This window comes from Plectropomus leopardus, chromosome 13, assembly GCF_008729295.1.
Source record: "Plectropomus leopardus isolate mb chromosome 13, YSFRI_Pleo_2.0, whole genome shotgun sequence".
Lineage (NCBI taxonomy): Eukaryota > Metazoa > Chordata > Actinopteri > Perciformes > Serranidae > Plectropomus > Plectropomus leopardus.
The window spans coordinates 31,095,316-31,111,673 of record NC_056475.1 but is presented as its reverse complement, the minus strand read 5'-3'; positions in this window follow the sequence as shown (position 1 = coordinate 31,111,673).

The following is a 16,358-nucleotide window of genomic DNA, read 5'->3' as shown; positions in this document are numbered from 1 at the left end:
AAATGCTTTCTCAGGTAACTATATAGAGGGCAGAAGAACAAAAACTTAAATTCATCCTCAACAGCTTCAAGATCACACAAAACACACATACGCTGCTCTTCAGGAATACCTTTATACCTACCCACTGCTCTACTCACTATCACCAGAGGCAAGGTACCAGATCTTAACTGAGCACACAGGGACCTCTGTCCCCTCCTTAACTTTAACATTGGATAAGGTTCCTTGTAGTAATCTTCTTTAATTGCAGAGTCTTGGCTTACTCAATCCTAATCTCCTCTTTCCATTGTTTCTTATAAAGGTGAAGTAATTTTTGTTTGACTGTATTTATTTTACACACCAAACTTTAATAAGTTCATTTTTTTCTTTTAAGAGGATAAATGGTAAATCCTTGTTGCTGATTGGCTATTCTTGATCTGCACAGATGTGTGATGATAAACCATTTGGTGACTTGAGTGCTGCCCTTAAAAGCTCTCTTTTACTTATACTGTAAGTAGGAGTGAGTAGCTTTTATTCGTCATAGAGAATAAAGACTTTTTCCAGTCCTCAGTTGGCTATTTCTCTTATTGGTTTGATTAATACAGGCCCAAAGTTATTAGCTTTAATCTTCCAACATTAGCTATAAACTTGTTGACGAAGATTTCAACTGAATTCAGAACTACTCCGTTCAAAGAAAATGATGAGAAATAAATTCCATGAATTGAACCAAGGCTTAATCACAGTTATCACTTCACTTTGTCAAATTTCATACCAGTTTAAAAGCAGAGGCAAACTGGTTGTTTTTCCAAGCAACTCATGACACGTCAGCTCTTTCTGCACTCACCACACCGCCACCCTCAAAGAGTTCTTCTTCTCATATCTCCCACGGACTCTTGGTGCCGTCTCCTGTTCGTCACTTTTATATGTCATATTGCAATGAAGACCAGATGTAACAGTGTTCTTTTGGCTCAGCAGGCTGTGGCACAAACATACACAGCCACAGACGTCTTATAGCCGGATTTCAATCTGGCCAAGGACCTTTGAAACATGCAGATCCCTTGTCTTTCTACTATTTAATCAAGGAAACAAAATATGCAGATGTGCATATTACTTTAACAAAATTTGGATATATTAGCATTAAGGTGTTAATCAGGAAGTGATTAAAGTTCCTACATAACGTATTATTTTTTAAATCGCATTAATCCTGGGCAAGATTCTTTAAGAGGCTGTACTGTCTGAGTTTCAAAGCTACAGTGATGATACTGAGATCATATGGAACAAGAAGAACTAAGGGGAACTAACCATGTCAGGAAGGCAGTTAAATAAAGCTCCAAATATAGGCAAATTTTGGCAAGGAAAAATGGCATGGCCACAGTGGTCGCTGACCTCTGACCTCAAGATGTATTTAACATGCAGTATAATTGTGCTATTAAAATATTTCTGCATATTGGGGTCCCTAAAAAGTCTGTAAATCACTACCACCTACGATCGGAGCACACAGCAAACACGGAAAAGCACTACAGTATATTGAGGTGTGTGAATCTCCACAGGGCTGAGATGAAACTAAATCAAAGGCATTAACTACAGCTCTGGTTGAAATTGACTTCAGACAAGCCAAGATGGTGGAAGACTTGGGTCTGAAGAGATGTCATCAGGTTGTTGTAACCAGTCATATGTCTTTCTGTTATAGGCAACAATAGTTTCACATATACAGGTGATGTATGGATCAGAGAAAGCAACCAAACTGAAACTCCTGAAAAGTGACAAAGCTGTCATGGGATTCTTAATCAAGACAATCTGATAAGATTATTTTGTCAATATGGTCTTCAAAACTACTTTGAAATGTAAAGTAATGAAATTGTAAACATGCAAAAAAAATTGATGAACGTGACTGAAGTTCAGCAAGTAATTGCAATTTAAAAAATTAATCGTTTGACAACCCTAATTTAAAGTAATGATAGTCAAGGACATGATGTTTGATGAGGACATATCGACAGATGACTGTCGATGACTCACTTATTGCAGCCGGCCTATATCAATGAATTATTTTTATTTTTTTTTATTATTTATGAATATTGGTGTTGTCAAATTCCCATATAGTGTTGTTTCCCAGTGGTCTGGCCATCCCTGTTCTTCACCAGGGTTGAAATGGACTGACAGCTAATAAATAATACAAATGTGAAATACAATTGTAATTTGAAGAATATAAAAGATGGTTGTTCTCCTCTACTTAAGCTTTCAAAGGAGTACTTTAGAGAAGCTGAGTGTATAATGCCATCCTCCTTAAAAAATAAAGAGACCTTCACAAAGGCACAAAACCTTGAGTTGCTCCTGTGAAGGAACCTGAACATATGGAATGTCATTCTTCATGTTACTTGAAGACTGATGAGGCTTTAAAGCTACCTGAAGGGTGAGATCTCTTCTGATCTTTTCTGAATGCAAAGCGGACTCAGAAATACACTTTAAATTTATTTCTATCTCCTCTACATATCCCAGCTGAAATACAACATCACATCATAGATGACCTTTTACGTAGTCACACAGAGGCAGTCAGAGCTCTGTGCTGAGCTGATCCGTAGCACACAAGATGGCTCACATGAGAATAAACTTTGTTCCAAAAAACTGGCTGATTAAAAAAAGGCATGTATGTCTTTACATTGTACCACATTGTTCACATTAACCCTTTGAAACCTGGGCAAATTGGCTTGAAGTCTTTGGAATGGCTGAGGCTAAGAAGTAAAGTGGGTCGTCCTCTAAGGTTGGTAGTTTGATCACTCATATTCTTGGGTAAGATACTTAACCCAATATTACTCCAAATGGCTGTTTCATTAGTGTGTGAGTGTGTGTGAATGGTCAAAACCTGAGTAGCAGGTGGCACCTTGTATGGTAGCCTTGGCTACTAGTGTATGAATGTGTGTGTGAACATGTGAATGTGAAAGGTCCATTACTCATTACCAGTTCAGAACTGTAGGAGGAAGTCAACGTGCAACTTAACAAGCATGGCTCAAATACTAGCAATAATAGTAGAATAATTTATATAGTTTTATGGACATTTTTAAAAATATTTTTTTCAAAGAAATCAAACCTATCTGGCCCAGGTTCAAATAGTTAAATAGATTGTGAAACTATGACGCATGAGAAAACTGATGTTGATCCAGGTTTTAAAGGGTTAAACAAGAGTCCAGGCAGGTGTTTGTACCCAAACTTTAACAGATGCTGTTAAAGGCGAACTGAAAAAGTACATGTTGAGCTGTGGCATCATTCTGAGCAGCCTGAGTCAGAGGTGTGTGACAGCAAAACGCCTTCTTTAATGTTGGAAACTGGAGTTAAATTGAGCTGTTTGGAGGATGAGTTATGCTTAGAGATTTGGAAGGATTTGTCTCTCCCACAAGCCTCCTATAAATGGGAAGAACATTAGCCTCACATTTAACCAACGACAACACACACCAAATATATAAGAGCTTTACTTGGCAACAGAGAACCATAGTGACTACAGACATCATCTTTCAATACAGCAATGATTCACATTAGGTGCTAGTTTGGGAAACAGCAATGTTATGTGGGTGCATTTCTGTATTTTTGTAAATGCAGGTTTGCACCCATTAGAGCATTAACTAAACCATTTATCTTAGTATTTGTAAGCATGTCATCAACAACAGAGAGAAATTGTGATTTTCCTTTTGCTTACAGCTTAAGCCTTCAGTAGATGTGTTTCACCTGTGGTACTCAGCTTACAACCCGCGGGCCAAATCTGGCCCATGATAGGGTGCCAGGTGGACCCGAACCATTTTCTAATCGACAGTAAAAATGAAGGGATTTACACTTGGAATTGTTTTTGTCAATTGAATATGCCGGAGTGCCAGAGGTGCCAGAGTGCAACAAACAGCATCAAACATTTATTTAAAAAAAAAGTGTCAGTAGAGGATCCCCTGCATCCCCCACTAGCTAGGTCCCTAATGTCCTGAAATCCAAGAAACATCCTAAACTTCCCAAAATGTCCAAGAAATCCAAGAAATGTCCTTAAATTAGAAAAGTCCTAACATCCTCAAAATGTCCTAAAATCCTTGAAATGTCCTGAAATCCAAGAAATCTCCTAGAATCCTAAAAATGTCCTGAAATCCTAGAAATGCCCTGAAATCCAAGAAACTTCTTGAAATCTCCAAAATGTCCTACATTCTTCGAAATTTCCTAAAGTCCGAGAAATGTCCCAAAATCAGAGAAATGTCCTAAAATCCTAGAAACATGTAAGAGGTCCCTGGCCTCCGGTCATTTTGTGAAGGTGGCCCCTCGGCAAAGCACATTGAGAATCAGTGTATTAAAGCTTTATCTCTGTCTTACCCACAGTGAGTGTTACTTTGTCTGATAGTCTCTGAAGGCTTCCACTGCAAAATCCTTCTTTATATCTTCACTGAGACTGTTACGAGTGCTGCTACACTCACTTTGAAGACAGAGACTTCCTTTAGCTTTTTTCATTTTCTTTTAGAAAATCAAACAAAAGTGAGTGGCAATGGGAACATGAGGAGCATGCCTGTGTACCACTAAGTGGGGCCTGAATGTGAATGAACGGAAGTGGCAACGCTTTTGTCTGAGTCTGATGGAAAAGCACAAAGCAGGGATTGACCACTGCAAACCCTGCAACCACCCTACATAATTAATGATATGGGACAAAGTGCATTCTGAATTAACTTTGCTTTGACTCTGACATTGCAAATATTTTTCAGAAAATGGTTCCTTGACTATAGTTTTTATTTCTAAACAAATTTTATTTAATATGTCACTGTGTTACGTTTTAAAACATAATTTTATCCTAAAAAGATCACCCTTTTTTCATTTTTAAGACAGTGATGAACTATCTAACTGACAATTTATTGAGATATGTAGTTGTTATGGTCTGCCTCATGACATTTCCACAGGTACAGGGAATCTGAACACCCGAACAAACCCTAACAACACGTTCCCATCCTAAGTTGTTACATACAGTCGCTTTGCAGTGGACTTCCACATCCCCCTATTACGCTCCAGGTATCCTTCTGCATCTGCTATTGACATTCTGGGATGCCGCTACCATCATGTCAACACTAGCACATGGTGAGAAAACTCTGTATGTGATTATGCGTATGCAACAACAGCACATGGCAACCATTGCTGGGATGTCAACAAACGCACATGCTGGCACGGATGGATTATTGGAAGGAGGCTCATGGTAAGGTGTAGAAAAAAAAATCACATTCAGAGAGGAAGCGAACACCGGACACCTGCATGAAAGTCTGGGGTTTGTTGGACCCATTCACCTCCCCTCCTGCACACACTATAGGCCCTGTTGTAATGGAGACCCAGCAGATCCGAGCTGATGTGCCAAACCAGACCAAATCAAGCCTGCCCATGAGTGTGGAAAAAGGGTATCAATCCTCCCTTGCTCTGCTGGTCTCTCAATGGTGGTAAACTCCATATAAAATAATGTAATAAAATCAGTAAATCATGTTAACCTTTAAAGAAGCAGGATCAGGAGCTCTACCACTTTCCTGTCTCTATACCAACATCTGATAGACTCAGTGTTTTACATGTTTCCACTTTTCAGCTGAAGTTATGCTAATTCTACCAACACAGGATTACAGCGTTTGCTTGCTGCAGTTCTATACACATAAAACACACCTACTCTGTGTGATTATGACATTTCCACAAGGAAATCAGACTGTGCAGATGTTGAAAAACACAATAGCATTTATATTATGTTGCTTTTACTGGAGCATTTTTCAGCAACCCTCTGTCTGCAAAACACACTAATAATCTATTATGAATGATAAAAAGGCCATATTAGATATGAAATAAACGATCTGATTATGATAAGGGCTGCCAAACAAAATAGATTTTTTAAATTGAAATTAATCACAGAATTTCTAGTTAATCACAATTAATCACATTTTTTAATCACATTTTCAATTCCATTATTTGCATTTTAAAACATTTCTGAAGTCCTTATTGAAAAGGCAAAGCAATTCTTAACAGAGTGTTTTGATTAGGGATCAAATGACGACAGTACAGGGCAACACCTGAATATTTGGGTCTAGTCTTAGCTTCCAAGGATGCAACCAGTGTGAATGGTCGTGTTAAAAAATACTTAAGAACATGGAAAAAGAAAAAATTAGCTCATGTTTGGTTTGTCTAATCTGGGCCACTGTAGAAACATGGTGGTGCAATATGGAGGACTCTTTGAGTGAGGCCATGCCCGCTTTGTAGATATAAACGGCTCATTCTAAGTCACTTTTTTCAAGCGATTATACACTAAAAAGAACAGAATTATTATATTACATTCCATTTCTAACAGTATATCACCCTAAATCCTACACACTGAACCTTTAAATATATATTTTTTTCAATTCCAATGTCTTAATATTAATTAGAATTAAAAGGGTATACTGGCATTATTATGCTGTCATATTATCATTATATCAGTGGCATAAGATGGGGTCAAAATGATCTTATACTATTTATAGCAATTAGCATTCTTCTGAAACAATATGTGGTCCAACAAAAGTAGTTATCATGATGGACCCTCTCATGGGTCTCTTCAAGGATCCATCCTGGGTCCCTCTCGCTTCTCTTTTCTATCTACATGGCATCTCCTGGAGTTATTTGTTATTATTGTTAATTTAGTTACTGATCTGATCTAATTTGAGTTTTGTCACTGACTGCTGTAATCATATTGTAGCCTGAGTTTGATGGCTTTATCTTGTCCGTAACATGAGCTGTAACAGGTTTTTAACTCAAACTACTGATTTCAGTGCGCTCCTTGCCTGATTATGGCTAAGCATTAGCAGACGTTCAAATATTGTTCCAATTTGAGATTAGAGTAACAATTTGATTATATGCATCAGTGTGCTTCTTTCATATCTTGCCACAGTTGTGTGGTGACCTGGATATCATTGTGTCTGTGGTTTTTGGTTCACTCCCCATGGTTGTGGTCTAAGGGGGAGGAGGCGCGGCCTGGGCTGCATGCCAGCTGGACCTTCAGCCCTCCTGGCTTTCAGGGAAAGGCTGGGTGAGGAAGAGACACACTGTGTGTGTGTGTGTGTGTGTGTGTGAGCGAGAGAGAGAGAGAGCGCGAGAGAGAGAGGGGGGAAGGCCAGCAGACAACCCTAATTGATCTCCTCCACCCCAGTGCCCTCTCTGTCCCCGTCATGTGCATGGCAGACCCAGAGGACAGACTGTGGTGTCTGTATCTTGAAAATGATCAAATGTAGCCGGAGTTATGACTGAAATGTAATGAATGTTGTGAATGGTGATGTGATATTTGGGAGCTGAGCATTCCAGTACTGTAATAAACTGGCTAGGCTGTATACTGGGTTTTTTGCCCAACGTATGTGCACCTCAGCATTATTATGATGCAAACACATACAGGTAACCACAACAACCAACCATGTCCTTGCTGAAAAAAACAGTTTTATCAGCTCAAGATGAACAGCTTGTTTAACAGTTTAAGGTATGTTTTTACATAATTTGTGATGGTTTAGCTGGTCATACCAGCTTGTGATAGTCACGAGCTGGTTTATCCATTGAAGTTCCTGCAAAATGAACACCAAATCAATGTTCTCGAGTCTTGACAAATATCAGTGTCATTAGGAGAAAGTATGAAAAGTAAAGGGCATAGATCAGTTTAGTCTACTGTCATGGGATATGCATAAAGATATGAGATGTGCACACATCTATCTTTATTCATATCCCATGACAGCTAAACCATCAAAGACCAGCAAGAAGTGGGTCAGAACCATCTAAGACCATCTCCCACCAACTAAAACCAACTGAAGCCAGTTACCAGCATAGGCTGTTTTTCAGCTGGGTTTTGTTTTGTTTTTTTGTCAGCAGGGATAATGGGCTAAAACATGCTCTGTGATACTGCTTAAAATGATCCGAGCATTACTGTTCTTCAGTCTCAGCCTCACCCTGCTCTGTTGTCTCTGTTCCTGAAGCTGCAACTCTCTACTATTTCTCTATCGCTGCTCTCATGGGTCTGCACTCTGTGGCACCTCAGGGGAACACAAAAACATCCGCAAGCACCACAAACAAAATCCAGCCTCCCCAACACCCAACTTCTCTTTCTGTTGCTACTCAGTAGGGTGGACCTGCCTCTACAGTGATGCCATAGTTCCACTGGTTTTATGTACCCACACAACAGGGATTGGCACATGAACTAACATGAACTAATTAAAGGAAATGCTAAGGCCATCATCTTTGTTTAGTGGTTCAACGATAATATAATCAAAGAGGTTTGCATGAAACACTTCACTCCCAAATTGAAGAAATAGCATTTTACATTGTTTAGCTGTGAGAATCACAAAGCGGTTGCATGAGGACAAGTTTAAAATTGGTTTCTCAATCAGTGGAAGAAAGTAGGGCAGCTTGGACTTGCTGGATTTACCCAGGTGTAACTGGTTAACACATTGCTACTGACAACCACATTCTGATGGGTATCTGTGGGCCAATGCAGGAAAGGAAATATAGCCATAGCTCTAAGAGGTATGAGACTACATTGGCAGTGAAGGCAACCATGGTAGAGGGGGGGTGATTATTTCCCCTCTGTATAGTAATGAGCTGTAAATATCTTTCTATCTTTTCAATGTATATTATGAGCATATACAGTATATCTATGTGTATGGATTTGTCCAACACATTCTCATCCCAAGACATCACATATTGCCACTTCGCAGTGGACTTTCATGTCTCCATATTACGTTCTAGGTATCCTCCTGCATCTGCTGTTGACATTCCAGGATGACGCTACTGTAATGTCAACAAAAGCACATGGTGAGATGACACTGCACGTGATTATGTTTAGGCAACAAAAGCACATGGCAACCAATGCTGGGTTGTCAACAAAGGCACATGCCGTCACGAATGGTTAGGATGAGGCAACAAGGGCATGGATGGTTAGGGTTATGGGAAAGCACTCATGGTAAGGTGCCGAAAACAACCTTCACATTCACACGCATGAAAGTCTGGGGTTTATTGAACCCATCCACTGCCCCTCCCGCCCGATCTATAGGAACCTTTGTGCTCCTCATATTATGCCGTTACCGGCAATGTTTTAACCTTGTCCAGCGGTGCATCATGCAAATGCAACAGGTTCTTTATGGCCGCTTTCTCAAGTGTTTCATGCTGCCACCCGCATAGCATAACAACGACGACTGATTGTGTTCGGCTGCGTTTTCAGCTGATGCCATCTAGTGGCATATCATGTGAACACAAAAGATGTTTTTTGGAGTTGGGATCTTAAGCTGAAAGCACTGCAAAAGCAGTGTTATTTAATGACTCTGGAATGAGAACAGGCTGATTTGTCAGTATTGAGAAGGTTACTTTTGAAATGTAAAGGGTCCAAGGGTCAGAGTTTAAGGGACCCCTGTTAAACAGCCACACTGTTTTCCATCACCAATGTAGCCCAATTTTGGAGCGTTATTTAGAAACTTTACTGACAGCTAACATGACATGCTGGTACCACTGGATTCCTTAGGTCTACTAGTTTCACATGATTACCAGTATCATAAGTCTAGTTTTCAAACTCAGCCTGGTACAGCCTCTTAAATATGGGAATGATAGCTGGCAAAAATGTGATTAAAAAAATTGAAGAGTTCATTAGGGACCTTATTGTGTTAATGCTGTCAGGCTTGATTTATGTATTTATTTTGTATTTATATTTATATATATATATATTTATATTCATATGATGGACTGTAGCTTCACACATATTTTCCTTTCAAATGTTGTGGAGTAGTAAGTAATTTGAAATTGTAGTTATGGTAAATGTAAGGTTATTCAACAATAACACATTTTATGCTTTATCAGGAAGTGGCAGCCAGTCTCTCTTTACCACCTCAGCACCATCACAGTGGTGAGCTGACATTCTCTCCAGGACCCACCTGCAGCTGTTCTCCTTTACAAAGCTGCTGTGTCTCTGAGCTGACAGGAACAATCCTGTGAGACCATTGACTGATTCTGAAACCCTAGTGTCAAAAACAACAACAAAAAAAGGATTTTTTTTGGGGGGGGAGTAAAGTTTATTTTGAAGCAGTTTTGGGCAATAGCTGTTTCATTGTCAGAGCCTACAAACCCAAGTGTGAATCAGGCTCCACACATCATCGTGCCACCTGCTGTCAGGCTGTCATTGTAGCGTATCGTGGACTGAGTCCAACGTATTCATTCACATCTCTTACCATCCTGTGGCATTACATTATGTATTAATTTGGCTTTTTTTTCTCTGACAATAAGAGCATTCATGTGGATTCAGCTCACATCCTGCGAGAATCATGCAACTATATCAACTTCAGCAAATATGATAAATTGCTATAGTGCTACATTTGGAAACAAGATAAAAAAAATATTTTTTATCCATAAGGTGCAGTCTGAACAGATGAGTTTTTACTCATTCAAAATAAAACAGAAAACAATAATTGTTTTTGGAAAATGGAGAGTCTCAGTTTTATTACCTCAAACTTTTTTCTTTACTTCTAATGCAGATTACCATGTAAATCACATTTGTATATTATGACATGAATATGAAGTAAAGAAATGGGCAGCATCGCTTATACTGAATTTTATTGACTGTTTCAAAATACAGAAGAACAGCATAATCAATCAACCTGACAAGAGTGGCTGTAACCACAGGCTCTTTCACCATGTGCACTCATTTTGGGTCTTCACGTTGGTTCTTAAGCAGACCACACATGGTAATCTTAAGACGTTTCACTGTTGCATCTTATTGGCTCCTTTTTGGCAGTTTGTCATAGGCTTTACATTTTTCATTGAGAAAAAAAAAAGGTTCCTTATTTCCTGTCATGATTTAATTGTGCACACAGCACCAGACGGGCTTAGAGGTGGCAAAGTATTATAAGAGTTAAGTAAAAGATAGTAAAAACTATATAAAGACTTAAAAAATAATTGATGTTTTACTGGCCAGAAAAGTGTTTTTGCAGAACATTATCACAATGTCACAGTTGACCTTTGACCTCTTGGATATAAAATGTCAAAACTTCACCATTATATCCTATAAAAATTCATCTGAGCATATGAATTCCTGAGTTATGGCCAAAACCATATTTTATAAAATCATCTTGACCTTGACCTTTGAGCTGCGACCATGAAATTCTTATCCGCTCATCCTTGAGACCACTCAAGCATTTGTGTCAAACTTGAAGAAATTCCGTTGAGGTTTTCTTGAGATATTGCGTTCACAAGAATGATACAGATGAGATCACAGTGACCTTCACCTTTGACCTTTGACCACCAAATTCCAATTTATTTATTGATAAACCTAAGTGGACATTTGTTCTAAATTTGAAGAAATTGTTCCAAGGCATTCCTGAAATATTGTGTTTACAAGAATGACACGGATGTCAGGTCATGGTGACCTTGACCGTTGACCATCCAAATCTCATCAGTTCATCTTTGAGTCCAAATGAACTTTTGCGCCAAAATTTCTTAAGGCGTTCTTGAGATATTGCGTTCACAAGAATTAGAAAGACAATGTCACACCTTGACTTCTGACCATCAAAATATATGAGTAAGGACAGATGTACGTACGGACAACCTAAAAATATGATGCCTTTTGCATCAGTGCGGAGGCATAAAAAAAAGTTTAAATGCTTTTACTTATGTTGTCATGAAAAAACCTAAACCAACACTGTAAGCAGACTATATTGACTATGATTACTATAAGAAAATGTAATTTATTTTTTTAATTTAAACAGCATTTTTATAGAGATGACTTTGTCAAGCTTTTTTGATCCATATAAGTTGTTGATCAGTTTAACAGTGATCACTGCAAGAACTTTCCACTGTATTTCAGTCTGAACCAAAATAGTGGACCAACAAACAGAGTGACTGACAATGCCATCAACAGCCACCCACTAGCATGGAAATATCAAGGTATTATGATCATAATGTGTCCTTACGTAGTTTTAATTTTGATGTTGAATGTGTTCTTAATTGCAAATCCAGCAAAAACATGTTGATCTTTGCAAGGCTTAAGGTTCTCACCTTGATCCAGCTTAATGAACTACTGGGGCAATATGAAGATGGTCAAAAAAGGGAGTCTCACTGTACTAGACTGGTACCATTTGGAGCCCTATTGATAAACTGCTTCAAGGGGGGGCATTGATCCCTTCCCCAGTCCAGATTTGTGCTCAAAGGCACATGATAAACCTGTTTCCACATCAGCCAGCTCCCTCAGCGGGACACACACACTTGTTGGAAAGCCACTAACATCAAGCCAGGCTCAAAATGTTTAATTTATCAGGGATGTCCAAAGTCCGGCCTGATTTTCTATGGCTCTTGGGCTTGTTTTTCGAAAATATATTGTAACCTACCACGCAATATTGGTTAATCAAACATGTTCATTTTGCATTTTTTCCCTTCACCTCACAAAGGAAGACTATCTTATAGTTTATAGACATGCACTAAGTAGGAACTGCGCACGTGGATCTATCATGTTTTCATACACAGATGGTAAACAAGCAAATGAATGGATACCAAATTGCAGACATTTCCAGCTAGGTGGCAGACATCGGCAAAACAAAAAAGCGGTGATAACAGCTTTTAGGAGCAGTGTAAAGTTGAATTTTCAATGTGATTTAATTCTTAATAACCCATAATGGTGGGAAAAGTAGCAGGCCCCAAGGTATTTTTTACATGATCTCATCTGTCTGAGCAGGTATTTCATTATGGCACAGGGACACATAATACACAGTAACATGCTATGGACTTCATGCACACTGATCTCTTCATTTCAGCTACAAATCAAATCACAAATGTCATGATGATATTTGACACATGGTATGTGTCCTCCTTGTCCCCCTAAATGATGCTTTGTGAGAGAATTGAAAGGGTGTTTATGTAACAGTTAATTTTCCCAAAGATAAATATCAAAAAGCTTGTCCCAGTAATATTTGAATAATTGTATTCAATCACAATCTCTAAAAAACAATGATAATAGTACAATATTGTAAAATTAGTATCTTTTTCATGCCACTGTTATGAAATGATTTTAATTTTAATAATTATTATTATTATTATTTTGTCGTAGACCCTATTTGTGAGATGCCCAATCAGAAATAACACTGGACCTCCTACTCGAAAGGATTGCAATGACACATAAATTCATTTAATCACTGTATATCACAGCAGCTCTTTCCCTGAGCTGGAGAATCAGCAGGTTAATTTTTTAGTATTTGACTAAAACCTAAAATGGTTATGACATGGATTCATGTCATCACTGCAGTAATATGCTGTTTAACTTACCACTGGCAAATGTATTTCTGCATCAGTGTGAGGAGAGGAAAATAACTAAAACTCTTTAAAAGACTTTAATAGTGACCTGTGACATTAGTTGAAGCCGTTTTCTCTCCTGTGCATGGCTGTAAGAGTAAATGGAAAATATAAAACGGGTGAATAATAATGTTAGATGATGCACGGTAAATCATTAGCAGCAGTGCAGAGAGTTTTAGTGACTTCTACAAACAGAAACGCGTTTCACGTGTTAATAATCTGAATGTATCATGTTTGGTATAAATGTGCTGCTGTCGCAGCACTCCAGGACACTTGCACTTCAGGTGCACAGCAGGTGTACTCCTTTAATAACCTCTTTTAGTCACAGCCATGGGCTGCATTTCACTCTTCAGTAATCCATGCTTGGACCGGGTGCAGCTTACTATACAGCGATGCGCTGGTGCCCATTTTGCAAACCGACAAATTTCAGTCATTGATTACATTGACAAATCGCCCCAGCCCAAGTGCTGATTAGAAAATGTTAGAGTATTAACACCCTAAAACAAGTTGGAGATCATAGCAAGAAGGAAAAATGGTAAAACCTGCGCACTTACTCCATGCCACACAAGTTTCGATCCTGCTTGGATCTTGGTCAGGTCACATCCAAAGCGGGATCGAAAAGTTATCTTTAAAAAACTTGTGTGGCATGGAGTAAGTGTGCAGGCGTTACCTTTTTTCCCCCATGAAAGTTTTTTGAAAGCCCTGAACCTACACACTTTTTACAGCTGAACATAGCAAGAAGGCCTGTTACATTATGAGCATACTGTCAGTGAGGGCGTTTACATGCACAAAAAAATCTGGTTTTGCCCTTATTCAGAAAAAGACAATATTCCTCCTAAGCTGTATACATGCCTAATATTGCCTAAATATTGCCTAAATATTCCACTAACACTCCCGTTTACATGCAGCCATGCATACTTCGATTAACATATTGTTTATCATGTCACAATATCGAAAACTAGAACAGCTGGAACTGCATCAACAAAGGATTTTTTCTCAGTTTCTCAATGAAAACAGACTTATTGGACCCTCTTTTCCACCTTTACCTCCATGAAAAGGTCTGTGCTTCCATATTTGTCCTTGTCCACAAACCTGTAGCTTTTCAAGTCTTCATGAAGTTTAAAAGCAGGTGTTTTTCTCCTTCTGACCAGAAAAGTGGGATTTCATTTTTGCATGCATCTCTACCTCACAGCTTTGCAAATGGTTGGCGATTTGGTTTGTGTACAATTTATCTATGACACACACAAAGCCGACCGCAAACAGACAAGAGGCCATGTGTCGCAAACTGCAGTAAAACCCCAGTTGAGACGCGTATTCTAAACTGACTGTATACATGCCCAGAAAATGCTCCTAAAACCCAAATAATATCAGCATACCCCATATGTCCTAATCAAAAAATGTTAAATTAGAAAAATGGCTGAATTCTGAATATTTAAACGGAATATGTAATAATAATATAATAATATAATTCACAATATTGTCATATTTAGAATAAATTCTGGTGTGCATGTAACTGCTGCGTAGTCACTGTGAACATGTCATCATGATGATATTTAGTTCAATGCACCACTGTGCCTTGAGAAAAGGATTTATTAGTGGCTCTGATTATGCTACATTGGGTGTCTGCATAAGTAAAGTTACTCACACAATCTTCAACATGCATGGTGTGTGTTCACAGTGGTCATACATTTAAGGAAGCATGTGTATAGCATATAGGAACAGAGTGTATTTAAGTTATTCCCCCACCAGAGGGGAAAACACCTCATCGCTCTCCACTGACTTTGTATTGAGTGAAAGTACCTCCTAGTCATTTATATATGCTAGCAAACAACACAGATATACAAAGAATCTGCTTTGTGATGAGATGCACCACCAACATGGTAAAGATCCATAACTCAGTTTTTACAAGCTGCTGAGTCAAAAAACTGAGCTTTTAAGCAAAAAGACGTGAGGCGTGAGCAGAGAAGAATGGGAGAAGTGTGGGATCCTGACACTCAGTATGCCTACATGCAGTTCATCTGGCCAGATAGTCTGTGGAGGTTGAAGCTAAGAAAGCTATGTGAGGCCTGGGTTTGAGCTTTGTTAGCTTAAATCATGATCTTACTTGACGATTTGATAAAATAGATGTAAATATCTATGCATTTTATCTCTGCTCATTCAGTGGGATCTTTTTTCCAAGATAAGGTATAAGGATAAGAGGACATTGAGAGAGTTTGTCAATAAAATTTTTCGTCTCTGGCAGACAAAGGGTACTAAATAAATCATCAGTTGTTGTGCTGATATCTATAGTTTTTGGCTAGTTACATGTAGTTTGTTATGTTTTTAGCCTTAGCTGCATATTGTGGCACACAAGATGTGATTTTGCCAAGTTGGACCATAGACTGTTTATAAAGAAAGAAGAAGCTAAAATATCCTGGATACAGCCCCAGCCAACATATGCTGATGATATCATTGAGAGCCGGTATCTGCGCAGTAGGGATATCGGTGGTGGGGGCGTTCCTGCCAAAACACCTGTTCAACCAATTGCAAGCAGCCCAGCTGATTAATATTATGATATTTCAGGGTATTTTTGAGATATTTTAGAGATTTGAGAAACATTCTGGGATGTTTTATTATTTTCAAGAACATACAATTGCAACAAAGTAAGTGCTACAGTTGTAAATATCAACAGACATGTAGTTTGCCTTCAAATTTTTAGCTTAAATTTTTAGTTTAAAACTTAACAAAAATGATTTCTCTGCTCTTTAGTTTATAAACAACAACAACAGTAATTCAGAGTGTGATTCAAATTCTGTTTATTATGTATATTTTATTTATCATGTAATAATTTCCCCAAATTACACAAAAGCACATTTTTTCCAAACTAAGTGCTGTAGCATGACCACAGAGCACACTTTATTTTGTTAAGTAAAAGTCATGACACTACCTTGCACAACAGTGAGGTTATTAAATGTAATTATCGATAAAAATTCCCTGTATACATACAAAGGCACATTTTCCCTTACTAAGTGCTGCAGCGTTATCACTGGTAGACCACCAATAATACACTACATAAAAATTGAGTTACT